Below are 26,027 nucleotides of genomic sequence, written 5' to 3'. Positions count from 1 at the left end.
CACAACCTCGACGCCCCCTACTTGGCGCGCCAAAGATGTCGGGGAAGCTGATCCACGAACACCTATGGGGCCGGCGGACAGAGCCCCTTTCGGTTCGGCGGGGGGCAGAGATCGCACGAAGAGCGGATCGAGGCGAAGCACACGAGCAGTTTACCCAGCTTCGGAGCTCTCCGGAGAGACAATACTCCTACTGCTGCTTGTCTGATTGTATTGTGTTCTTGCTCAAGAGCGCTGAGTGCTACAGTACACTCTAGCTGCTAACGTGACCGAGCGTGTGTCATTTTCTGGGTTCGAACCCCCTCTACGTTGCGCATGGGCCTCCTTTTATACGCTTAAGGGGTCACCGACAGGTGGCAACGTAGACGAGGGTAAAAATGGAAAAGGAGTTGCGGTTGGTACAGCTACCTGCACAGTGCATCCTACCTAACCCTGACGGCAGGGGACAAAGGCATTAAATGCCCGTCTGTGTCGCCCAAACAGTGCAGAAAAGGACCATCAGGGACGCCACCGTTCGCCACGATGGTAATCTTGTCAGCGTCGCTTGCCACCTCGCACCGCTGGCTGCTCAGCCTCCTGCCACACGCGCCTGGGACGGCCCTAGGGCGACACGTTGGTGGATGCGCTGGAGCGTGGGTGCAGAGTGGTAACCTACCGCGGCAAGCGCCTTGCCGCGGCCGTTGTCTTGTCGCGTCCGGAAGCTTGTCGCTCACCGGGTCTTGCCGGGACGCGTGGCGCGTCGCGGCAAGTTCCTCGAAATTCCTTGGTTGGCCTTCCCGGCAAGCTCCTCTTGCCGGGGCCTTGTCTCCTTGGCTTGAATACTTTGTTCTTGAGTGGCTCCAAGGGAACCACGGAGGACCTTGGCGGTCGCCCGGCAAGCCTTGCCGCGGGGTGCTGCAACTGCCTGTGCACAAGTTCGGGATACTAGGGTACCCCTACTCTAGTACACCGACAGCTAGCCATTAGTACTCTTTTGCAAGTAGAGTTCCCGACAAAGTTTCTCACTGGCCCTTAGTGCAGCTACAACAAAACCTCGTCAAGTGAGCTCAAGACGGGTTGGGAGCACTAACAGAGGCCGGTAAGGGCCTTCCCGCTTCCGCGCCAACTTGTTTGCACCATTGGCGGATTGAACATGCCTAAGGACAAGGTCGCCTTCCTCAAGGCTCCAGGCGTGAACCCTACGACTGTGATACCGGCGCAGGGCTTGCTGGTAGCGTGCATCACTCACAGCTGCCTGGAGACGATCCTCCTCGAGGACCATGACATCGTCATGCCGCAACTGCTCTAGCTCTACCTCATCATAGGCAAGTACTTGAGGTGACCCGTATGTGAGTTCCGTGGGAGTACTCCTTCTGCACCATAAATTAGGGTGATTTCAGCTACGATGGGATCGAAGGTTGAGTCAAGAGCACTCAGAAGCTTGTTTACTACATCTCTATCGGTGATATGAGTTACTCATCATTGATTAAGTCTCTCAAGAATATTTGCCAATCGATTAGTGAGTTCGATAGCACTTTCCTTACGAAGGCTTCTGAAACCAACAAATATAGCACAAAGCATTTGCATGTGTGGGTCTATTCTATTAATGAACTCTTCATGAGCATTTTTTATGCCATCCAGAGTTGTTTGGCAGTATCTTTAAGAAATCCCCATTTCAAGTTCATATGGAAATTTAGACATGATGCAACAAACAAGTGCTACCCTAGTGCAAGGTAGAGCTAGGGCTGTGAAAACTCACCCCCACTAAACAAGAATCTCATCCCAAGATTCAAGAAGTGAGGTAAGAGGGAAAGGGGAACATGAAACTGACACAGTCTTCATGATCCGACTTGCACTTCATAAGAACATTGATTCCTTGCAACATGTTGATCTTAACATCCTTATCTTTGAGAACTTCACCCAACATGACGACAAAAGGGGAAGGGAAACTCTACCGGGATCGGTCTTCATGAACATCGAGGAACTCATGACTTTTGGATTTCGGGTTCCGGCAGACCCTCTAGGTTCGAACTCTGGGGTGCGCGCGGAGATCTAGCCTTCCACCACTTGTGCCTCACCGCCTCACTAGGATCTAAGCAACCAAAGGAACAACACAAGAGACACATGGTTTATACTAGTTCAGGCCACCATTGTGGTGTAATACCCTACTCCAGTGTGTGGTGTGGTGGATTGCCTCTTGGGCTGATCAGGAACAATACAAGGAAGAACAGCCTCGCGAGGGTCTGTCCTTGGTTGGTGCGATGAACTGCTAGGGGGAGTTCAGTCGCTCTCTCTACTGGTTTCCTGGTGAGGATTCCCTTCTTCCCCCTACCTTGTGGTGGCTAGTCCTATTTATAGGCAAAGGCCCTGGGCCTCCTCCCAAATATTGAGCGGGAAGGGCGCCAACAATTGGCCATTTTGAAGGGGAACATCCAGTACACTTATCCTGAATAAAGTTGGTCCTCGCCTGCTAAAGGCTCTGGTGGTGACGCCGGCTTGGGCTCCACGATGACCTCCATCCTGTCGTTCTACTGGTCTTGGTCTTGTTGCACCGAAATGGATGCCTTTGCTTGATGCTCCCGCCTGTGCTTGCTCCCTTTGCACCAAAGAGGAAAGGGAGGACACTGCGTGGCCTGGCGCCCTTGGTCGTCATGGCTTGCGTCATGGGCACCTCATGAGGTACCCCCCCTTGATCTCTCCGCCTCCTCACGAGCCAGCCTAACGAGGCCGCGCCTGAGGAAGCCTCCTGTCATCCGCCCCATGAGGCTTGGCCCCTCGCGAGGGTCTTGAGCTCGTGCTGATGAAGATGGATCATGCTGGGCCGCCCCTTGAGCCACGCCGCAGGCCGCAGGCAGGCAAGTCTAGGGACCCCCGTTCCTAGAACGCCGACAGTAGCCCCCGGGCCCAAGGCACGCACGGACTTGGCTGAGCAGAGAGGCGAAGGGGCAAGTGCGAAGCACCGCGGGCCCTAGCAGCCTGCGGCCTCGGGCGCCGAGTGGCGGTATATTGGACATGGGTGGCCCTGCTTCCCCACGCCTCCTTATTTCGCGCCCAGCTAGGCGGACCCGTGGTTGCACATAGTCTTTCTTCTTTTTGCCGCTAGACCATCCCCTGCTCTTCCTCCCCTCGAGCTCTAGTCTCTGCTTCCAATCCAATCTCGAATCCCCCCTCTTCCCGTCGCCATGGCTCCGACGAAGAAGGGAAAATGGAAGAAACTGGTACCTCCGCCTCGCTCGCCGTCGCCGGCGGCCTCCGCCGTCGATCGGTCGATCATACTCAACCGAGAAGGTTTGGGCAAAGTCAGCTCTGCCCTGGCCACCATCTTCAATGAGTGCGGGAGGACGACAGCCCAGCCCGCATCCCGCTTCTCCATCGACAGGGTGGTCACCGAGGTCCGGTACTTGGCCGACGCCCTATGGGCGGGATTGGTTCCCCCCTTCTCCAATTTCTTCAACGCTGTGCTTTCTCATTACCAGATCCATATGATGCATTTGGGTCCTGAATCCATTACTCTTCTTGCCGTCTTCGCCTTTGTCTGTGAGGCGATGATGGGCATCCCTCCTTCGGTTGCCTTGCTGCACCACTTCTTCTCTCTGCGCATCATCGATCCCACCCAATGCTCAGGGTGCGTGAGCTTCATTGCCGCACCAGAAACAGCGGCTTCAGGGATTGATTTCAGCCTTCCTCCGTCCACGCCTGAGTTCCGCGAGCGGTGGTTGTACGTGGATGTAGGGGTGCCCAGCCCCCTGCTTTCGGAGCCAAAGTCGCCCGCTGTCCCCAATTCAGGCTGGGGCCAGGAGACACTCACGAGCCCCCGGCTCATCTTTGTCTGGCATCGCTTCGCGTTCTTGAGGGCGCTTGGTGTGATGGTGCCTAAGGTGGTGAAGGAGTTCCTGCTATGCCGCATTGCTCCTCTCCAGTGCCACTCCTACCGGATGTGGTCCTTCAGCGGGCGTGAAGATCGCATGAGGCTCCAGGAGGAGGACCTGACGCCCGAAGCACTGAGGAAGGTGCTCTTGGTCTTGACCGGGGACCCTTCCCCCGGCAGCGTCCGGCATGGGGGGGCTTTGCTGTACCTTTCCTCGAATAGGGGCGACTTCGTGAAGCAGATGTCCAGCTTCGACGAATGGGGGATGTGCCCCGCCAGCCTCAGGGGTCCTCGCGAGAACCCAGTGATGGTGACTGCCCTCCCAGTCTCCCACGGCGGTCCTTCCTCGAGTGGCGGAGCAGGGAGGCATGGGCCGCCGGAGGCTGAGGGGGCCCCCGCTGGAGTGATGACGCCAGGCGGCACTCCTGAGTGGGCAGCTCCCGAGGCCCGTACTGCCGCGGTTGGAGGTGCCGAGCCGCTGCCCACGGCGCCTGTGGTTGAGGACCCTGGGGCCCCAGCTATCCTTCTTGGTGAGGTGACCTGCGGCGTGCATCAGGACGATGCACCAGACGCTGGGCATCTTGACGCTTCTTCCTCATCGCAGGCTGACCCCTGTGCTCAACTCCTAGGTCGCTTCTGCGTGGACTTCGAGGCTCTCCGGAGGAAAAGGGAGGCCTTGGGTGACGATTACCCTTACCGCATGCTGAAGCACCAGAAGTATTTCGCCATTGATGAGTAAGCCTTCCCCTTTCCCAGCTCTTGGTCCTCCCACTGCTTTGGCCGATTCTTGCTCTGCAGGCCCCTTCCTGCCGAGCTCGCGGAAATGGCCGAGGAGCCATCCCCCCAGGCTGCGCCCTCTCCACCGCCTGCAAGCGCTTCGAGTTCCAGCAGAGCCCTCTCAGTGAGGCCGGCTGGAGAGATGAGCCATCCTGTGGTGCATCGCGGCCCTGCGCGCCTTGCGACCCTCCTTCGCGAGCCTTCTCGAGGCATAGCCAGCCTGCCTTGGGTCTCGAGCCTGATCATGGATGGCGATTGGCTGAGGTCGGCCCTGCGCTCTTCACTTGGGGAGGGGCCGGCCCCCGGCAGGGCTTCTGGCGAGGCGTGCCCGGCCATCATGAGGGCGCCGGCCCCCAGCCCCCTGCCCAGAGGGGGAGTGCTGATTCGTGGCCCCCGGCGCTTACTTGCGGCGGATGATGACGCAGAAGACATGCTCGAGCGCGCCCGGAGGCGTCGAGTTCTTCGCCAAGGGTTTCTCCGGAGGGCGGCCGATGCAGTGAGCCAGCTTGGTGAAGAGCTTGATGATGAAGACGTGCGCCTTGAGGCTGAGGGCCTGCGCCTGGCTGAAGAGAGGCGCAAGCTGGAGGCGGCCGTCGCCCTGGCGCGCCACCAGCGTGACCTCGACAACATGGAGGCCGAGGCATTGCTGGCGGCCTCTTGGGAGGCCCGTTCCCGGGCCGTCGAGTAGGCCCGAGAGGCTGACCGACGGCGCGAGGCATCGGAGGAGCGGGCGCGGGAACTCTTAGCCCGGTGCCACTCCCTGGAGCAGCAAGTGGAGCTGCAGGAGACGGCCCTTGCGTCGATGAAGGTGGCTTCGGTCGACCAGGCAGAGCTCCTGAGACGTGAGGAGGCACTGACGTTGGAGGCTGCTGAGCGCGCACGTGATCTTGAACGTCTGGAGACAAGAGAACGCTTGGTGACGCAGGCGGAGGATGACATTGCTGCACGCGAGGCCCGAGCCATAGCAGAGGTTGATCGCAGGGTGGCGACGACCCGCTTGGACCTTGAGCACGAGTTTGAGGAGAGGCTGGGGTTGATCCGGGTCAAGGCTGAAGGCAGGACCGCCGTCCTGAGGGCCAAGCAGGAGGAAGTGACGCGGCGGGCCGACGCTTCTCGGGCCGCCCTTGACGTAGCGCAGGAGGAGCTGACTACCTCCCGTGCCGAGGCGCTTCTCCTCCGCCAGCGGGTGGACGAGGCTGAGGCCGTTGCGTGGCAGAACGAGGATGAGATACTCCAGTGGCGGATTCTGGAGAACGAGGATGGCCCCATGCTCACCGGGCTCCGGGAGAGAGCCAACACAGCCTTGGGTAACATCTGCTAGGTGGCTGTTGCCCAGCCCCACATAGTCAACTATGATGGCAATCTTTAGTTCTTCACCAATGTGGTGACGCAGCTGGAGGCGCGCTCGGTCGGAGCCAACAGGCTGGTGGAGGAGAGGAGTCGCGCCCTGCTCGGGCGCGCCTTCTCTCGTGTCTTCAGCCACCTTCAGAACATGTTCCCCAACTTCGACTTTGACGTCGCCATCGCCCCAGTACCCCAGGCCGTCCGGGGCGATCTGGCGCGCTGGGTGGAAGACAACGTGGATGCCCTTGTCAGGGCCTTCGCTTCTGATAACAACAACGCGGTTGTGGCTGCTGATGAAGGCGACGTGGTGAACGGCCCTGGCGCCGCTGCCGGCGATGCGGAGGGCGACGGCGAGGCCAGCGATGCCAGCGATGATTCAGGAGGCGCCCCTGAGGATGCATTGGGGGATTTATCCGACTGACCGCGTGTTGTCCCTGCTTCCTTACCCTGCGTAGACAGAGTTCGGGCCTTGCCCTAAAGGTTGTAAGAGCATTTTGGGAGGGGGAGCCCCTCATGTAAAAACTCGTATTCAGCATAACGGTAGATGCAATATTACTCGTATGCTTGGGCCAAGCGGCTGATTTCGTGACGAGCTGGTTGGCTGGTTTACCTTTGACCCGCGTGGGCCTTGAGTCAGCCTGCAGAGGGTTGTGGTGCCTCGAGCGTCTTCTGAACGAGCCCATAAAACCTGTAATGAAAACCTCCGGAGAGGGCGCGGCGGTGGCAGTCTGGGCTGCACGCAAGCTAGGCCTGGCCCGGCTCGCGATGGGCTCGCGAGGGGAGGCAGCTGAGGCGAAGCGGTAACCAGAACGCGAGAGATTGCTCGAACGAGACCAAACACCCCTTCCCCGAACACACGCAAATCCTTGAGCTCGAATTCAACTTTAAATCCAACGGGAGAAAACGGTAACCAAAGGGGGGGAAAGCAATGAAAGCAGAAAAAAGGCCGCGTCTGGCACCTAGTCTAGTCTTGGACGTCTTCTCACCAGCATGGAGCTAAGTGCTGCCACTGGGCGTGGGATGGAGCCCCAGGGCCTAAGGCCGGCACCCCTGAGACTCCGGGGCGTGTACAGCCCAACTCATTATTACGTGAGAGTGTCGCGGGGCGGCGAGCTTCACAGGCACTGGACCTTCTTCACAGGTACCGGCCTTGCTTCATATCGCCAGACGAGGGCCCTGCCTTGCGCTGCACTCTAGTGCCACCGACGATGACCGGAAACCAGGACGCCGCCGATGGGGTAGAGCGGTCGCCAACGGTTCCCCCGACGACCACAGGTCCTCTGCCAGGGGTAGGCTCTGGGGCACCTCCCCAGCAGAGGGCCTACCTCCTGAGGACGCCTTGCTCCGAACGCCGCGGTGGTGATGTTGGATCCCTCTCTTGCAGCCCCCGGCGCCCTCCTCCTGAGGGGTAGGAAGCTGCGGGAGTGGGGCAGCCACCCGTTGTCGTGACCTGCACCTCCTGCGATCCATGGTTGGCATATGCCTGCTCCCGAGGAATTAGTGGTACCTGATACTCGTTGTTTCCAGCGTAGCCGACGGGGCCTCCTCGGGGATCCTGGAAGAGTTCAGCTTCTGGCGTCTCGTTCCCCCAGCTTGGGCTGAGGAGCGAGCCTTGTTCGTCCTCATGTGTGCGCCCTTGGTCCATCATGTGGGGCACGTACTCCTCTAGGGTCGCCATCCCAAAGGCCGCGCCATAGCGCTCTGCATGCCATGCAGTTCCGCTTGATGTGCCCGCCTGGGGGTGATAGGACGGCGGCCCACCGGGGCCACGGGTTGTGGCGATTCCTTCTTCGATGGTCGGGGGTAGAGGCAGCGCCGCTGTTGGCCCGGGGCTGACGGCCTGGCCAATGTTGGGTTGGCCTTGCAGCCCGCTTGGGGCCGCACGGGAGTGCACGGAGCCCCCGTGCGGGCCACCCTAGACCTGAGGTGGGAGTTGGGTGCAGAAGGGGGGAGCCCCCGAGGCGGCGAAGCCCAGGAGCTCTGCCACCCACTCTAGCAGCACGTCGCCACCGCCGTCCAGCAGCCTGCACTGCAGTAGCTCTCGGGCCACGGTGAGCGCGGCCCTCGAGTTCGCCTGCTCCTGTCGGGTGTACAGCATCGTGGCCGCGGCGTGGTGGGAGGCCCTCGCCGCTGACCACGCATGCCGCGTCGTGAGAGCTGTCGCTGCTTGTCCGCGCCGACCGCGGCCCGCAGCGCCCTGCGGGCCATGAGCTGCCCGGGGCGTGGGGTCGCCCGGAGCGAGCGGTTCTGCGTGGGCGGGCCAGGCCGCCCAGGGATCGGGGTTGCCTGCCTGGTCACCGGACATGATGATGACGATGCGACGGGACGCGAAGCGGCAGAAGGTGGATTCCGGTGCACCCCTACCTGGCGCGCCAAATGTCGGATTTCGGGTTCCGGCAGACCCTCTAGGTTCGAACTCTGGGGTGCACGCGGAGATCTAGCCTTCCACCGCATGTGCCTCGCCGCCTCGCTAGGATCTAAGCAACCAAAGGAACAACACAAGAGACACAGGGTTTATACTGGTTCAGGCCACCATTGTGGTGTAATACCCTACTCCAGTGTGTGGTGTGGTGGATTGCCTCTTGGGCTGATGAGGAACAATACAAGGAAGAACAGCCTCGCGAGGGTCTGTCCTTGGCTGGTGCGATGAACTGCTAGGGGGAGTTCAGTCGCTCTCTCTACTGGTTTCCTGGTGTGGATTCCCTTCTTCCCCTACCTTGTGGTGGCTAGTCCTATTTATAGGCAAAGGCCCTGGGCCTCCTCTCAAATATTGAGCGGGAAGAGCGCCAACAATTGGACATTTTGAAGGGGAACATCCAGTACACTTATCCTGACTAAAGTTGGTCCTCGCCTGCTAAAGGCTCTGGTGGTGATGCCGGCTTGGGCTCCACGATGACCTCCATCCTGCCGTTCTACTGGTCTTGGTCTTGTTGCACCGAAATGGATGCCTTTTCTTGATGCTCCCACCTGCACTTGCTCCCTTTGCACCAAAGAGGAAAAGGAGGACACTGCGCTCCCACCTGCGCTTGCTCCCTTTGCACCAAAGAGGAGAAGGAGGACACTGCGTGGCCTGGCGCCCACCTGGCGCCCTTGGTCGTCATGGCTTGCATCATGGGCACCTTGTGAGGTACCCCGCCTTGATCTCTCCGCCTCCTCGCGAGCCAGCCTGACGAGGCCGCGCCTGAGGAAGCCTCCTGTCGTCTGCCTCGCGAGGCTTGGCCCCTCGCGAAGGTCTTGAGCTCGTGCTGATGAAGATGGACCATGATGGGCCGCCCCTTGAGCCACGCCGGAGGCCGCAGGTAGGCAAGTCTTGGGACCCCTGTTCCCAGAACGCCGACAATGACTAAATCACAGAATGAGACATTGAAACATCTCTTGATCTGAGTCACAAAACACATATCAGGGGTGATGGTAAGGAGCCGATGACGAAGGTTCAATTTTGGTAGGCAACAATTCCACGCTTAAAAAGATGGTGAATGAGTTTCATTGTAGCGAGGAGATAGACTGTCATGATTCCATAATGGGGCACCTTAGAGGAGGTGACTCGTAGAATTATTCCCTTAAGTGGGAAAAAGAATTACTTTTGATATTTAGATCATTGGAACTCTTCATACCAGCCCAAGGCAAATCACAATTGGTCATTTGAAGGAGTCCGAAATAATGACATACTCAGACTAGGATGGATGATGTGGACTACCTTGTTGAGGACAACGCAATGGATGATTTTTTCTAACCATCGGAAATGGATGGGATCCATGGTAGGACATCCTTTGAAGATGATCCGAGACAACAATTGCTGAGAAGGGCAACCCGTGGGAAATTGGCACATTGGCGGTGCAAGCTGGGAACAAAATGCTTGGGAATGTTCCAACCATCATATCTGCCCGAGATTCAGATCTGGTTAGAAATAGAATACTTTGGACTCAACATGTCTGAAAAGAAGAGTTGCAACACAAATTGACGAGATAACGTTGCGAGATTCTCAGCAAATGAACCACGGTAGTAAGCTCCAAAACATGAGTTGGTTCTGCTACACACATGTGATCACGTTGTCCCAAATAAGCATGACCACATAGTAGTCTTATAATAAAACACTACCGAGTTCGTGTAGGGAACCATCATTAATTATATCAAAGTCTCCACGCGTGGAAGTCCAAAGAATTCACCTTAGAATAGACTCCTTTATCTTGAACAAATCAATCAGGGGCTTGGTGTGCTAGGATATACATATGGAATGAAGATGATCAGTCTATCAAACCATAGAATACTTTGCACGTACATGACTGACTTGGGATGAATCCAGGGGAAGAAAAAACAAACTTTCTTGAATTCACGACGGAAACTTGCATCAAATGCACATGAATTAGAGGAAGTCACTTCTTTCATCCAAGCATATGCTTCATGAATGGGACACGAAGAAAATGTTGACACAAGTTTCCAACACTAGCTCAATGTTCAACATGAATCATCGAGGAGATAAAAATGTTGCCGATGGGCGCAACAATAATTCATCTAAGTTTCCATATGGATGAAATTCCACAATTATGTGTACAAAGTGGTAGCATTGGTTAGACCAAAGAATATAATGGTGTATGCAGAGGAAACAATCACGAGTAAGACAACATTACGAACATCATTGGATCTAATTTGATTTGATGATAACACATACTCAAATCAAAGATTGGGTAACACAATAGCTCCGAAAATTGATCACGAGGATCAATCGATGAAAATATCATCTTTCTTCAGCATATACACAAACACAAGGATATCCCTTCAGAACGAGCTAAGTTAGGTAAAGCTTTTATCTTCGAACTCTCCAAGTGGTTGTTTAGCTTAACCAACTAGCTCTAGGGTATCCAACACCGATTCTTGGAGAAGGGGTGATTTATAAGAAACCAACTTGATCACGAACTCAACATAATAGTCAGGGGACAACCTACTGATACTTCCGAGAAGATATTCGGAAAATCACGAACCACCATATGTTATTAAGCTCGGGAGCAGTCTTGATTTTCAGGGCAAGACGACATGATCAAGAGAGAGAAACTAATGCAATCCTAACTCATTGATCAAAGGGTGCACCAAGAAATATGGACTAGGTAGCACGATCAATCTTAGGATGATGATTCAATAACCAGCACACTAAGATTGAGAGTATTGTCCATTAACTACCAAGCAACGGACTTGCTAGGAGTCTTGATTTCAGACCTCACAATTCACTTTTCGGTATTCCGGTTGCAACAACACGGGGGCCGAGGAATGAGTAATGATGGAAAGAAGTATCACTATACTAAGGATTCATAAGATGGTGTGCAATTTCCATGACATTCTTGACATAAGACAATAATACTCCAGGGTAGAACAGAACAAATGCTGGATTGGCATTTTGATCTGCGGAGTACAACTACTTTGACCCAATCCTGGAAATGGATGAGGTACTCGAGTTTGCTTCTCCTAGTCATTCTAAAATAGAATGGCTTGATGGACCATAAGAATAATAGGCATCGATGAACATGATGCACAACTACTCCTGACTATCAACTAATAAACGAAGGCCAAAATACAACTGAGGAGGGACAACTCAAGGGAACATATGCTTTTTTTTGAGTTGTGGATGCAAAGGTTAGTATGTCGAGCAAAGTTCAACACGTTTTTCCGGATAACCCGTGCAGAAAGGTAGGACTGGAAGATTCACAATATAGGATGGAGAACTCATCGAGAGCACTCTGGTTGTGATCTTTTGGTTCAAAAGAACTTCTGCCATATTGGTTCATGGTAATTGAAGAACGATATACCACGGACCTCGAGGACTATCGCAAAGGTTACTAATATCCTAAAGGAACTAGCAAACACTATCAACATGAAGTAAGTAAGGTGAATCTCGGGTTAAAAAACCCAGGAATATAATGCCTACTACTAAATGGCATCACAGGATGCTTTCGAGAATGACGGCCAAAATCATTACACTGGGAACACAAAACATGGCTAGATTACTTGGTGGTTCTCTAAGATACCCTAGTGTCCTAAAAATAGCTTCAACATATATGTCGAGGCAATGGAGTTCCTCAACACACTAATTAGTGTGCTTAATCTGACCCCAAAAGGACATCGGGAACATGGGTAAAGATTTGCAAGTGCATCAGACTATTTAGAAATCCGGGATGACTCGGACAGCATAACAACTGTAAATGCTCAAAAATATTTGAGACATCCTGCAACATGGTGGGATAACCACTCAACACCATAATATCAAGGTTCCGAGATCAACTATCAACACAGGAGGTAGTAAGAACTGAACCGAGGCTTGAATCCATCAATCCTTTAAATCTACAGAGTAGTAACACGTGATCCTGATAGAAAGATGAGAAGCCTAGTTCTTAATCCTTACAGGAAAGAACAAGGTGACTCAGATCAGAAGGACATAAGGTAATGGAGTAAAAAGAGCCCTATGTTCTATTCCAGAATCAACTCCCTTATATAACTAAAGCATTGCTAGACTCGACTTCGATCAGTTTGGCTTGATAATCCTACAGGCAGTCAGGCTCTGATACCAAAGATGTCAGGACCACGATCCTAAGTCACACCGATCTAGCATGTAACACATTATATCACTTTGCGGCCTCGCGCACGGTATTCCCACGGGTGCCACCTTACCTGGCCCGGGACCGTTTGCGCCTTTTGGCTCACGTATATGATAGTGTCGCTAGCATCCATATGATAGAGAACCTGGCCCGACATGACTAGTCGTAAACCCAAGGTGGCGCTAACTTACAGGGACAGGCATAGATGACCCAGCAACGTACGTGTCGATCAACAACGTATGAACCCAAGCCATAGCAAGCTATAAGGACTTAAAGGAACAACGCCTGACATTTCCCCGAAGGTACAGACACAGGAATGGAGAAGGACACATGTCGGCCAGCCTAAGTGTTCAGGAGCAGTAGCAAGCTACCATGGCTCAGCGGAAGCACTAGGAGATATTTCCCCATAAGAGGGGCTACCAAGAATAAACAACTTGATTGTCGGATCCCACACATACCAAGCATTTCAAATCATACACATAATATGCTCAATATGTGCAAATACAACATGGCATCACAACAAAACTCTACAACTCAAGTATTTATTTAAAAGGCTCCGGAGAGCTAGATATTACAAACATGGGTCTGATGACCCAACATACAGAGCATACAAGCAATAGAAGCATAACATGTCTGCGTACAGACAACTACAAATGAAAAAGGCTGTGAAGCCTGACTATCTACAAGACCCTACCAAGGGTATAAGATCGTAGTTGAGGTAACAAGCTAAACGTCAAAGTCCACACAGAACTACTAGTGAGACTGAAGTCTCTCTGCAAAAACATAAATTACGCAAACATGAGTACAAATGTACCCAGCAAGACTTACATCAGAACTAACTACATATGCATCAGTATCAACAAAGGGGTGGTGGAGTTTAACTACAGCAAGCCAGCTTTGACTCAGTGGCTATCTTGTACTATGACTGCTAGTAAATCTTTTGAGGTGGCGCACAAGAGTCCACATATTCACCATATCAATACACCAATATGCTTATCTTGCGCATTTCAGAGTATCCACTTTCACTTGTCTGCGAACTGCACAAGCAACCTAGTAGTCCTTTACCGCGGACGTGGATATTCGAAGAGATGATGTTAACCATGCAGGGGTGTACTTCTTCACACATGCTCTCGCCACTTACCGCCATGTACACGTCATGTATCTCGTCAACCTTGAAGCGGAAGCCTGGCGAGGGTGTCGGCCATGACCTGACTAACCACACAAGTCTCTAGTCCAGGCTTACCGCCTATTCGGGTTCCATCCGCAAGGAGGTCTGGTCGGGGTGTCACTCGCGGCCCCAAATGATGAGAGCAGGGTTCCCAAGCCCACCATTCGGGTGCCACTTGATACACGATGCCACTGCACCTAGTCTGTCCCAAGCCCACCTGTACCGGGTGACTTGGTAGATGATACGTCTCCAACGTATCTATAATTTATGAAGCATTCATGCTATTTTATTATCTGTTTTGAATGTTTATGGGCTTTATTATACACTTTTATATTATTTTTGGGACTAACATATTAACCGGAGGCCCAGCCCATATTGCTGTTTTCTTGCCTATTTCAGTGTTTTGAAGAAAAGGAATATCAAACGGAATGAAACCTTCGGGGGCGTGATTTTTGGAACGAACGTGATCCAGGAGACTTGGAGTTGAAGTCAAGGAAGCTTCAAGGTGGCCACGAGGGTGGAGGGCATGCCCCCCCTACTGTGTGCGCCCCCTGTCTCGTGGGCCCCTTGTGGCTCCCCCGACCGACTTCTTTCGCCTATATATTCCCATATACCATAAAAACATCGAGGCGAACAATAGATCAGGAGTTCCGCCGCCGCAAGCCTATGTAGCCACCAAAAACCTCTCGGGACCCCGTTCCGGCACCTTGTCGGAGGGGGGATCCCTCACCGGTGGCCATCTTCATCACCCCAGCGCTCTCCATGGCGAGGAGAGAGTAGTTCACCCTCGGGGCTGAGGGTATGTACCAGTAGCTATGTGTTTGATCTCTCTCTCTCTCTCGTGTTCTTGAGGTGATACGATCTCGATGTATCGCGAGCTTTGCTATTATAGTTGGATCTTATGATGTTTCTCCCCCTCTACTCTCTTGTAATGGATTGAGTTTTCCCTTTGAAGTTATCTTATCGGATTGAGTCTTTAAGGATTTGAGAACACTTGATGTATGTCTTGTCGTGCTTATCTGTGGTGACAATGGGATATCACGTGATCCACTTGATGTATGTTTTTGTGATTAACTTGCGGGTTCCGCCCATGAACCTGTGCATAGGGGTTGGCACACGTTTTCGTCTTGACTCTCCGGTAGAAACTTTGGGGTACTCTTTGAAGTGCTTTGTGTCGGCTGAATAGATGAATCTGAGATTGTGTGATGCATATCGTATAATCATGCCCACAGATACTTGAGGTGACAATGGAATATCTAGGTGACATTAGGGTTTTGGTTGATTTGTGTCTTAAGGTGTTATTCTAGTACGAACTCTATGATAGATGGAACGGAAAGAATAGCTTCGTGTTATTTTACTATGGACTCTTGAATAGATTGAGCAGAAAGGATAACTTTGAGGTGGTTCCGTACCCTACCATAATCTCTTCATTTGTTCTCTGCTATTAGTGGCTTTGGAGTGACTCTTTGTTGCATCTTGAGGGATAGTTATATGATCCAGTTATGTTATTATTGTTGAGAGAACTTGCACTAGTAAAAGTATGAACCTTAGGCCTTTTTTCCTAGCATTGCAATACCGTTTACGCTCACTTTTATCATTAGTTACCTTGCTGTTTTTATAATTTCAGATTACAAATACCTTTATCTACTATCCATATTGCACTTGTATCACCATCTCTTCGTCGAACTAGTGCACCTATACAATTTACCATTGTATTGGGTGTGTTGGGGACACAAGAGACTCTTTGTTATTTGGTTGCAGGGTTGTTTGAGAGAGACCATCTTCATCCTACGCCTCCTACGGATTGATAAACCTTAGGTCATCCACTTGAGGGAAATTTCCTACTGTCCTACAAACCTCTACACTTGGAGGCCCAACAACGCCTACAAGAAGAAGGTTGCGTAGTAGACATCAAGCTCTTTTCTGGTGTCGTTGCTGGGGAGGTGAGTACTTGAAGGTATATCTTTAGATCTTGCAATCGAATCTTTTCGTTTCTTGTTTTATCACTAGTTTAGTCTATAAAAGAAAACTACAAAAAAATGGAATTGAGTTTGCCTATTACGCTTCATCTTTTTAATATATTTCGTGAGAATGATGGAAAGGAAAATTGTGCTCAAGTGCTAGAAGAAGAAGTATATAAAATGTTTGATACTAAATCTTTGAATGATTAGCATGATTGCAATGTTGTTAGTACGAACTCTTTGAATATCCATAGTACTAATGATGATTGCACTAGTTGTGATGAAAATTTCTCCTATAGACGTGTCGATTTCTGTGGAGTACATTGGGTTTTTAAGTACACACCAAATAGGGAAATAGATATTGCAAGAGGCATAAGCATTTAGAAACTAAATGGTTGCAAGAAAGGCTTAATGTTAGTGCGGAAAATATAAAATATCTCCAACATAAATGAACATGGTCATTTAAATCTCCAATGCAGATTGTTTCATGATCGAATCGTGTCCAAAAATTGTGATGATATGATTTCCCTTGCACATTGTAATGAAGAATTGAAACAAGCAACTAAGCTTATTCCAGAATTTAACCTTGAGGAATTCCTTGATATTGATCTAGAGGAGATTTATATGTGTTGTGCAGTGAATTGCATTGAAAACCCTTATATTGCCAATTACATAAAGAAAAGAAAGCAAATAGAAGATGAAGAGAATATTAATGAAAGGGAAGAGACTTCCCATTATCCTCCTATTATTTCTTATGATGAATCAGGTAACGAGGTGGAGCTTTCTATTCAACCAATCTCATCCATAAGGAGCTCAAAGAAGAGGGTTGAACCCATACATGATGTGAAGAATAAAAAGAAAAAACGAAGAATCAAAGGTAAAAAGGTATCCCTCCCAAATGATGTTGCTCCTACTACTCATTGTGATGATGATAATTGCTATACTGTTGGTGCTATCCATACTATTAATGATGAGAGTGATTATGCTTATGATATGAAAAGGCCCAAGCTTGGGGATGCTATGTTTGATGAGGATGATATATTTTAGAATATATTTGCTGAAATTAATGTTTGTCCCAAGCTTGGGGCAGCTACATTTAATGAAGATGATATTTTGAGCCTCCCAAGTTTTGATATGCAAAGCTGTTATGATGATAGCATGCCTCTTACCTATGATGATTATACTGATGAAAGTGGGTTTGGAAGAGTGTCAACTTTAGGAAGTAGTGGTCCCACTATTTTGGAGGATGTTGAATCTTATAATATTTATGAAAGTGGACTTGGAAGAGTGTCAACCTTATTTAGTCATGATTCCACTATCTTGGAAGAGGTTTCAATCGATTATGATGAGAACAAAGTTGCTACTTATGATGATTATTGTGATGAAACTTATGCTATAAAAAGTAGTGATGATTATATTTATAAACCTTGTCATGATTACCCTTTTTATAAAAATTAATCTTTTAATTTGGAAGCAATTTATAGTATTCAAGTCTCTTATGATACTCCCACTATTCCGAATAAGAAGAATTTTGCCTATGTGGAGAGTAGTAAATTTTCTATCCTTGTAGATCATGAAAAGAATGCTTTAGGTGCTGGTTATATTGTCAAATTCATTCATGATGCAACTGAAAATTATTATGAGGGAGTAACATATGCTTGTAGGAATCGCAATAATATCAAGTTTCCTCTCTATGTGCTTAAAATCTTGAAGTTATGCTTGTTTTTCCTTCCTATGCTAGTTGATTATTTTTCCCATAAGTTGTTTGCTCACAAAATCCCGATGAATAGGAAGTGTGTTAGGCTTAAATGTGCTAGTCATATGCTTCATGATGCTCCCGTTATGTTTTAATTCTTATCTTTTATGTGAGCATCATTGTGATCATCATGCCTAGCTAGAAAGGCATTAAAGAAAATCGCTTGTTGGGAGATAACCCAAAATTTACCTTTACTGTTTTTGTGTGTCCACATGATTATCCTACTGTATTAATCATGTTTTATAGCTTTTGTTTCAATAAAGTGCCAAGTAAGACCTTTAGGATAGCTTACGGTGATAGTTGTGTTGATCCTGCTGAAAATCAAACACTTTTGCACCCAGTAAATTAGTTTTGATAATTCACGGAATCGTGCTGTTGATCTGATTCTTTTTGCTATGGATTGGTACACAAATTTCTTAAGACTTCCTAATTTGGTAGAATTGTTGGAGTTCAATAAGTATACGTTTGATACAGATTACTACAGACTGTTCTATTTTTGACAGATTCCGTTTTCTATGTGTTGTTTTCTTATTTTGATGCATCTATGAGTAGTATCGGAGGGTATGAACCATAGAGAAGTTGGAATACAGTAGATGTTACATCAATATGAATTTATAGTAAGTTCACAACAGTACTTAAGTGGTGATTTATTTTCTTATACTAACGGAGCTTACGAGTTTTCTGTTGAGTTTTGTGTTGTGAAGTTTTCAAGTTTCGGGTAAAGACTTGATGGAGTATGGAATAAGTAGTAGCATGAGACTAAGCTTGGGGATGCCCATGGCACCCCAATATATTCAAGGATAACCAAAATCCTAAGCTTGGGGATGCCCCGGATGGCATCCCCTCTTTCGTCTTCGTTCATCGGTAACTATACTTGGAGATATATTTTTATTCACCACATGATATGTGTTTTGCTTGGAGCGTCATTTTCTATTGTTAGTATTTGCTTGCTGTTATTTAGATTAATGTTTTGCATCTACATTTTCAATAAAAATGTCAAGGATAGCCTTTACCATGCTTATTTTGCTAGTATACATGTTGCTGTTTGAAAACAGAAAGTTTAATGCTGTTGCAAAAATTCCCTAGAAAAGTCAGAGAATGATATAATGTTGAAACGTTTTGCATATTGAGCTCTGATAAATCTTCTACAGTGTAGTATTTTTCTCATAATTTTTGGAGTTAGGGAAGTATGATGAATCTTGCATTCTTTACAGACTATACTGTTTTGGCAAATTGCTGTTATGTTTGCATTGTTTGCATATGTTTGCTTGTTTAATGATTCTATTTGAGGATAGGAGTATTAAATATGCCGAGGAATTTAGTATACAATGTTGAATAATAATTTTAGTGATTTGTTACAGTAGAAAATGATAACGTTTTTGCATTGGTTTATACTAACTTATCTCACGAGTTCTTGTTGTGTTTGGTGTGGATGAAGCTTTCGAGATTTAGGAAACCGAGATATAAAAGGAATTAAGGAGACACAAAAGCTCAAGCTTGGGGATGCCCAAGGCACCCCAAGATAACATTTCAAGAAGTCTCAAGCATCTAAGCTTGGGAATGCCCCGTTAGGCATCCCACCTTTCTTCTTCAACAACTATCGGTTAGTATCGGTTGAACCTAAGTTTTTGCTTCTTCACATGAGTTGTGATATCCTTGCAATGTCATTTTATTTTGTTTTGCTTGCTGTTTGAATAAAATACCAAGATCTGAAATTCCTAATTGAGAGAGAGTCTTCACGTAGTTACATAATTATTTAACTACTCATTGATCTTCACTTATATCTTTTTGGAGTAGTTTTTCATTTACTCGTGTGCTTCACTTATATCCTATGAGTAAATGGTTGAATGAGTTGAATGTCATAAATCTGAAATTATATATGTCTCATATTCTTACCCCGTTAGGAGCAATGACTTCACATCTAAGAAGTAGAGGTAGTAAATTTATTGAAGGTTAGCAAGCATTGTATTGGTCATTTGAACAATTCATGAAAGAATATTGAAGGAAGAGATATTTCACATATAAATATACTATATCATAGACATCTTTTATAATTGTGAGCACTCATTAAAGTTTGACATGCTAAAGAGTTGATGTTGGACAAGGAAGACAACGTAATGGGTTATCTTTTCTCACATCTCAGTTAAACTATATTGTCATGGATCATTCAAACATGTTGAGCTTGCCTTTCCCCCTCATGCTAGCCAAATTCCTTGCACCAAGTAGAGATACTACTTGTGCTTCCAAATATCCTTAAACCCAGTTTTTCCATGAGAGTCCACCATACCTACCTATGGATTGAGTAAGATCCTTCAAGTAAGTTGTCATGTTGCAAGCAATAAAAATTGCTCTCTAAATATGTATGACTTATTAGTGTGGAGAAAATAAGCTTTATACCATCGTGTGATATGGAAGTAATAAAAGCAATGGACTATATAATAAAGGTTCATATCACAAGTGGCAATATAAAGTGACGTTCTTTCGCATCAAGATTTTGTGCATCCAACTCTAAAAGCACATGACAACCTCTGCTTCCCTCTGCGAAGGGCCTATCTTTTACTTTATGTCTTTTACTTTATTCAAGAGTCAAGGTGATCTTCACCTTTCCCTTTTTTTCATTTTATCCTTTGGCAAGCACCTCGTGTTGGAAAGATCCTGATATATATATCCAATTGGATGTAAGTTAGCATGAACTATTATTGTTGACATCACCCAAAGGTGAATACGTTGGGAGGAAAAATTATAAGCCCCTATCTTTCTCAGTGTCCGATTAAAACTCCATAACCATAAGCATTGCGTGAGTGTTAGCAATTGTAGAAGACTATATGATAGTTGAGTATGTGGAGTTTGTTGAATCAAAGCTCTGACATAGACCCTTCCTGAAAATAAGATGAATTGTAATTGTTTGATGACTGAGAATGAAGTTTGCTAGTTTTCAAGAAAGTTTATGGTCTATGCTTTAACATGTGAATAGCTTGTTACTTGATCTTGAGAAGTTTTATGAGATGAACTACTGTTACGACATATAATCATGCTAGAAAAGGTGATTGAAATTATCATTGATCAAACTTGTGCACCTGCTAGCATTCACACTTCATAAATTCTTTCTTTTATCATTTACCTACTCGAGGACGAGCAGGAATTAAGCTTGGGGATGCTGATACATCTCTAGCGTATCTATAATTTATGAAGCATTCATGCTATTTTATTATTTGTTTTGAATGTTTATGGGCTTTATTATACACTTTTATATTATTTTTGGGACTAACCTATTAACCGGAGGCCCAACCCATATTGCTGTTTTCTTGCCTATTTCAGTGTTTCGAAGAAAAGGGATATCAAACGGAGTCCAAACGGAATGAAACCTTCGGGAGCGTGATTTTTGGAACGGATGTGATCCAGGAGACTTGGAGTTGAACTCAAGGAAGCTTCGAGGTGGCCACAAGGGTGGAGGGCGCCCCCCCCTACTAGGCGCGCCCCCTTGTCTCGTGGGCCCATCGTGGCTCCCCCAACTGACTTCTTTCGCCTATATATTCCCATATACCCTAAAAACATTGAGGCGAACAATAGATTGGGAGTTCCGCCGCCGCAATCCTCTATAGCCACCAAAAACTCTCGGGTGCCCGTTCTGGAACCCTGTCAGAGGGGGGATCCCTCACCGGTGGCCATCTTCATCATCCCGACGCTCTCCATGGCGAGGAGGGACTAGTTCACCCTCGTGGCTGAGGGTATGTACCAGTAGCTATGTGTTTGATCTCTCTCTCTCTCTCGTGTTCTTGAGGTGATACGATCTTGATGTATCGCGAGCTTTGCTATTATAGTTGGATCTTATGATGTTTCTCCCCCTCTACTCTCTTGTAATGGATTGAGTTTTCCCTTTGAAGTTATCTTATCGGATTGAGTCTTTAAGGATTTGAGAACACTTGATGTATGTCTTGTCGTGCTTATCTATGGAGACAATGGGATATCACGTGATCCACTTGATGTATGTTTTGGTGATCAACTTGCGGGTTCCGCCCATGAACCTATGCATAGGGGTTGGCACGCGTTTTTGTCTTGACTCTCCGGTAGAAACTTTGGGGTACTCTTTGAAGTGCTTTGTGTTGGTTGAATAGATGAATCTGAGATTGTCTAATGCATATCGTATAATCATGCCCACGGATACTTGAGGTGACAATGGAGTATCTAGGTGACATTAGGGTTTTGGTTGATTTGTGTCTTAAGGTGTTATTCTAGTACGAACTCTATGATAGATCAAATGGAAAGAATAGCTTCGTGTTATTTTACTACGGACTCTTGAATAGATTGAGCAGAAAGGATAACTTTGAGGTGGTTTCGTACCCTACCATAATCTCTTTGTTTGTTCTCCGCTATTGGTGGCTTTGGAGTGACTCTTTGTTGCATGTTGAGGGATAATTATATGATCCAGTTATGTTATTATTGTTAAGAGAACTTGCACTAGTGAAAGTATGAACCTTAGGCCTTGTTTCCTAGCATTGCAATACCGTTTATGCTCACTTTTATCATTGGTTACCTTGCTATTTTCATAATTTCAGATTACAAATACCTTTATCTACTATCCATATTGCACTTGTATCACCATCTCTTCGCCGAACTAGTGCACCTATACAATTTACCATTGTATTGGGTGTGTTGGGGACACAAGAGACTCTTTGTTATTTGGTTGCAGGGTTGTTTGAGCGAGACCATCTTCATCCTACGCCTCCTACGGATTGATAAACCTTAGGTCATCCACTTGAGGGAAATTTGCTACTGTCCTACAAACCTCTACACTTGGAGGCCCAACAACGTCTACAAGAAGAAGGTTGCGTAGTAGACATCACTAGACTAATAGTGCCGGTGTCAAAACCGGCGGATCTCGGGTAGGGGGTCCCGATCTGTGCGTCTCAGGCTGATGGTAACAGCAAGCAAGGGACACAATGTTTACCCAGGTTTGGACACCGGAGAGGGATAGGATTTACATGGAGTCGGTTACAAGGAAGGAAACACAATATCCGGATCGCCAAGCTTGTCTTCCACGCAAAGGAGAGTCCCATCCGGACACGGGCCGAAGTCTTGAGTCTTGTATCTTCATGCTTCAATAGTCCGGACGATGTATACAGTCCGGCTGTCCGGATACCCCCTAATCCAGGACTCCCTCAGTAGCCCCTGAACCAGGCTTCAATGATGATGAGTCCGGCGTGCAGTCTTGTCTTCAGCATTGCAAGGAGGATTCCTTCTCAAAATACTCCAATGTACCTACTATGACGAATAGTGTCCTGCTTCCCATCAATGTCGCACTCCTCGGCTTCAGTGCCTCAATAATGACCATCTCCACGTGTCAAGCGAATGTGAGGAGCCGAGGTATTTTTGCATTTGCCACCCCCGATCCTTCAGGTTGGCCGTCTATTTGAAGAGACGGGAATTCTCAGATCCAAACCTCACTCTCCCCCCTCGAGCAAGCATCTCACAGAGCGCTCCGGAAAAAACCATTCCAACATGGCCGGTTGTCGCAGCTCTTCTGCTCGATCTCCTCGCTCCAAGCCGGGGGATTGGGAAGAGTGCTCAGTTCCTCATAACCGTTTGATAAAATTACAAACCCAAGGGTTTCTTCCACCGGCATTTATGGTCCCCGTTCGACCCGGAATAGCCACTTATAACGTAGGGGAACAAACGGAGAGATCTCTAATCCATCTCCAGAGGAGCGAATATGCCTCATCCCGCATCTGCTAAGGGGCGTCGGGTTTCCTATCCACCCGTACCTTTGCGGGCTCCTGGAGTTCTACGGTCTCCAGTTGCACAACCTTACCCCTACCTCCGTACTACACATAGCAGGGTACGTTGCCCTTTGCGAGCTATTTTTAGGTTGCGAACCTCACTTCGGGTTATGGAAGAAGTTGTTCTTCCTTGTCCCCCGTACCCAGGGAGAATCCCTATGTCAAGTGGGAAGGGCCGAAGTATGGCGCATTGCCGAGACCGGATACCTACCCAGCACTCCCAAGAAGGCACCAGAGAACTGGCCTTCAGAGTGGTTTTACATTGATGACGTTCCCCTTCCGGATCCAGTCCGGACAGGTCTCCCCAAGTTCAGTAACGCCCCACCGAGGGCACGTCTAAGCTGGTGCCCCGGGGCCCCCAAGAGGAGGATACCAAGGAAATACATTTCCTGATGAGCAGGATAAAGTTACTAGCCAAATCCGGACTGAGGATAGTCGAGGTCATCGCAATATGCATAATGCGGGGAGTGCAACCGCTTCAATATCGGGGGAAGCCCATGTGGCACTTCAACAGGGAAGGCGATGCCACCCGTTGCGGCCGTAAGGGTCTGGACTCCGCCACTGCTCTGGCAAGGATACTGTCCGGCTTATACAAAGGGGAAGAGGAAGAATTCCTTCGCATTAAACCGTGGGACGGATTCTCCATGTACAACCCCCCAGAGTGGGTAAGTCGTCATTCCTTTCCCTGCTTCACTTACTTTAGCGTTCTCTACTAAGATTACCCGAATCGATGTTTCCGAGCAGGAACTGAGGAGGTCCGTAGAAGGAATCTTCAGCCCCTCCCTGCAGCCAGAGGACCCTGGAAGGGCCCTAGATCCAGGACTCGAAGAAGATCTGGATATTAGCGTGGAGCTTGTCAACGGGGTATTTTATCAAGCGAGCTATGATGGTGCCTCAGTGGCCATTATTGCCGACTATCCCGGACTGCTCCCTGTGTCGCGTGTAAGCCAAACTAAAAACACTATCCTCCGAAGAGGACTCCCCTCAGATGTCATGCCTTACCCTTGATGCGTCGTGCTGTTTGCAGAGACGACGGTCGGAGCGCGGGGCCGAGCCCCTAGGGACTCGTCGACCACGGGCGTCCGGATCAGGCAGGCTCAAGAGGAAGGTGGTGAGGGTCGACACACCGCTGCAGAGGTAAAGCAAAAACCTGTCCTGTGATTATGGTATTTGCAATATAACAGTGCCCTTTCTGTCTGGCAGGAAGAGGGGAAGCCGGACTATATCCGGGGATCTCGCCAATCACGCCTCCACCAGCCGGGTTCCAGAATCGACTTCGAGGGCGGAGGCGGACATGGGGCCAGTACCGCATAGTTCTCCGACAGAGGACGCGGATATGCTTTCGGCCACGAACTCCGAAGTGGAGAGCGCCATGAATCACCGGCGCCGGAGGGCCGTGCTTCGGAACAACATCTTTTCCGAAGAGGCATTTAATGCATTCAATTTAGGGCATGCATATATCCGAGCAGCTCAAGGTGGGCTTGCCCGAGCGACGGACCAGTATACCAAAGATATACAGGTAAGAAATTTTGATAAGCATGTATAGCAGTAACCCTTGAGACTTGAAATGGTTGAAACAACTGTTTTAAGGATCAATTTATGTGCAGGTCCTTGTAGATAAGAATGAACAATTGGCTCGGGAGCTGGAGGAATGCAAGGCCCAACTGAGGGACACGGTTGCCAAGTTAGAGGAATCCCAGAAGGCCTCATCTGGTAACATTTTCTCAATTGTGCGAAGATGCACCAGTTAGTAAACGGCTGGTATGACTAGTCTAACAAAAAATTCTGCAGACAATCCCGGGGTGAATACGGAGGGTGTACGGATGACGACTCGCATCTTAAAAGGCAGCTAAAGGCTGGCGAGCGCATTCTTACGCAAGTTAGGCAGGAGAAGAACAATCTTTAAGATGCCAATATCCAGCTGGACGTGGAATTAAAAGACGTCCGCGCTCAGCTGGCAGACTCCGTGAAGGAGAACAAAAGGCTTCGCTGTGGTATTTATGGTAAGTGCCTAGACGAACTATATTACAGTTCGGCGAGGAAGTGTATTGAAAGAATTTTGCTTGTAGGCATGTTGACGGGTCGCCCCGAGGAGGAGATGCCCTCATCTGCAGACGATGCACTACAAGACCTTTCACAATTGCACGAGCGGGCTCGGCGGGTGATGCGCAGGATTTCTCAGGCCTTATGGCCATCAAGCTTCCTGTCGAACGGCATGGGGGAGCTTGTGGATCTGCTCCAAGGAGCTCGGCGGCGCTTCTGATTGTGGAAGATGTCAGCCTACCGGTAAGGTGCAAGAGAAGCCTGGGCTATGGTGAAGACGCGCTACACCAAGCTGGACCCGAACCATATGGCCGAAGTAGGACCGGTGGGGCCCGATGGGCAAGAAATTCCCATAAGTCTGGTATATGACCAGGTAGCGTTAGCCGCCAAGTGTTCTCAACAGGATTGTAAGCTAGATAGCCTGTTGGATGGTATAGAGGAGGAATATAGTCAGTCCAACTGACTGTGTAATTCAATGGGCATAAGTAGCCCCTAGCCGGATTAAAATCATTTGTCATGGTGGACCTTTTTGCTTCAGCCCCCGGATCCTACAGTCCGGGGTGTGTCCGAATACCCGCTCAGTTATACAAAACTGGGGTATGCGTGGAAACCAGGCGTAGGGGTCATAAGTGCTTGAATAGACAAGTACCCAACTAGTTATGTTATATTACATGGATAGTAAGAAACATCTTCCAGGGAGAATAGTTCTGTTAGGGGTTCCTTTCCCTGGGTACGCATGCGACGATGCACATGTCCGGACTCCGAATGATGGC

The sequence above is a fragment of the Triticum aestivum genome, chromosome 2B (genome assembly GCF_018294505.1).
Source record: "Triticum aestivum cultivar Chinese Spring chromosome 2B, IWGSC CS RefSeq v2.1, whole genome shotgun sequence".
Classification (NCBI taxonomy): domain Eukaryota; kingdom Viridiplantae; phylum Streptophyta; class Magnoliopsida; order Poales; family Poaceae; genus Triticum; species Triticum aestivum.
Note: the sequence above shows the minus strand (reverse complement) of the source record.